The sequence below is a fragment of the Fukomys damarensis genome, unplaced genomic scaffold (genome assembly GCF_012274545.1).
Source record: "Fukomys damarensis isolate Sample0158 unplaced genomic scaffold, DMR_v1.0_HiC HiC_scaffold_1, whole genome shotgun sequence".
Taxonomy (NCBI): domain Eukaryota; kingdom Metazoa; phylum Chordata; class Mammalia; order Rodentia; family Bathyergidae; genus Fukomys; species Fukomys damarensis.
The window spans coordinates 73,148,867-73,151,006 of record NW_022900913.1 but is presented as its reverse complement, the minus strand read 5'-3'; the positions used below and the strand labels follow the sequence as shown (position 1 = coordinate 73,151,006).

At 43.9% G+C, this 2,140-nt stretch overlaps 1 protein-coding gene across 2 annotated transcripts in view; it reads left to right on the top strand.

Annotated features, from left to right (window-relative positions):
- The first annotated feature begins 1,542 nt into the window (after positions 1-1,542).
- Positions 1,543-2,140, top strand: part of LOC104863004 (U3 small nucleolar RNA-associated protein 14 homolog A) — a 13,343-nt gene continuing 12,745 nt past the window's right edge. For both annotated transcript variants that reach the window (XM_010625255.2, XM_010625254.2), the window contains exon 1: positions 1,543-1,737. The gene's annotated coding sequence lies outside the window, so the exon portion shown is untranslated. The remainder of the gene's footprint in view (positions 1,738-2,140) is intronic.

Below are 2,140 nucleotides of genomic sequence, written 5' to 3'. Positions count from 1 at the left end.
AAAAGCTGGGAAGCAAAATATACTGAGGTTTGAAAAGCTTCCATATGTTCCTGAGAATCTAAATGATAGTATGCATATTTAGGGTGAGACACATACTCCTGGGACTCTAGATGATGGCATACACATTCAGGATAAGGTATACATTCCGAAAAGACCTGAGGAGCCCTAAACTCCCACCTTTGATAAGCAGCAAATCTTTACTTGTAGATGACAACTTATAAACAGAAAATCTTAATCTATAAAAAACCTAATAAAGATAATTCAGTAAAATTGTAGGATACAAAATTATTTTCCTATACCTAAAACAATCCAAAATGTATATTGAAAAAACAATTATACTTAGAACAGTATCAAAAAGGACAAAATGCTTAAGAATAGAATTAAAGGCTGGGGGTTTAGCTCAGTGGTTCCATAGTGCAAGGTCCCAAAATCAGTTCCCGGTACCAAAAAAAAGAATAGAATTAACCAAGGACGCCCAAGACTTGTATACTGAAAATTACAAAATTCTGTTGAAATAAATTAAAGACCAAAATAAGTGGAAAGATACTCCTTGTTAATTGATACTAAAATGCTTAAGAAAGCAATATTTCTCAAAAGGTTCTATCAAAATCCAGTATCCCTTAATTATGAGTTCAAAGGTGAGCCTGGACTACATAGTGAGAACCTGTCTCAAAAAAACAAGCAAGAAAAAGTCCAGTATCCTTTGGGAAAAAGTGGACACAATGGCCATCAGATGCATATCAATTACAAGAGATACTAAAGAGAGTCTGGAGGAAAAAATCAGAGAAGTCACACTCCCCGGCTTCAAAACTTGTTACATAGCCAGGCATGGTGGTGCACATCTATAATAATCCCAGCACTTAGGAGGCTGAGACAGGAACAGTTATGCTGCCTGTCCCAAGGGCTCTGAAGATACCTAGAAACCCAAGAAAAATGATAAAATTCAATCCTTCAAATAATTTCTTTACACTGAAAATTATTTCTGCCAAATGTGGTGGAGGCGCAGTGCTGGCTGGTAAACTGGAAAGGCTAATTATTTCGAGGAAAGAAGCCTCAAGTTTCTTCTGGTTTGTTTGCCCTCCAGCTTCCAACTTGGGTCCACAAATTTCCTCCCCGAGTGGGCTATGCTGGCCTCGGGGCAAGGCTGTATGATCCTGGAAGCAGCGGAGGTGTTTCGGGCCCAGCAGCAGCCACCTCCGTCAGGCACTGTTCATCACTGATGCCAGGGCGAGCCCACGAGGCAGGTGCTCCACTTTAGAGGCAAAATCCACCCTCAAGGGAGCTCATAATCTTCCCTGACATTTCTCCACCGCGCTTCCCAAACAGCCCGCAGGGGTTCTCCTCAGCCCCAAAAATAAAAATAAACGTACCACGCCTGGTGGACACCTCTCGCCCCAGGCTTCAGCGGAATTGCACAGCGCCCAGCTTGCCAGGATTCCACCACCACCACCACCACCGTCGCGGAAGTGTGCGCGCGCGAGCGAGAGAGAGGAGAGCTGCGCCTGCGCGGCAGGGGCCTCGCGCGAGCCGCGCGTGCGCGACAGGAGCTGTGGTAAAGCAGCTGCGGCAGGCTGGTGACTGGACGCGCGTTGTGTGCCTTGGCCCAGAGTCGGAGTCAACATCTGAGCTGTTGCTGCCAACCCACCTGGACTTCTTGGTACCCAGGAAGGTGTGTTTCATCGACAACCAATGTCAGTTCAACACCAGCTACGTAAGGGAACGAAGACCTAAGTCAAGGTAGGATTTAAGAGGAGCATGAGGTGCTTGCGAGTACACAAATGCATACCAATATGAATGAAAAATATTACTTTCTAGGAAATTAAATGTACTAAAATACTACCAACAAAATGCTATTTAAAAAGTAAACTAGTGTTTCTCCCAGCAGTGGAAAAAATGAGCAAATTGTCTCTTAAAAATAATTCCTAGGCCAGGGATTTAGCTCAGTGGTTCCGCCGTCTGCCTCGCAAGCTTAAGGTCCCGAGTTCCATCTCCGGTACCAAAACTAAAAATAAAAGTCCTAAGCCCTAAGCAAGAAAACTTACTCAAGAAATGTACTGCAATGGAAAAAAAAAATGCAGAATTAAGGATTTATTAGCATCTCCAAATCAAATACAAAGATTTCCCTTCCCCCCCCCCCCGG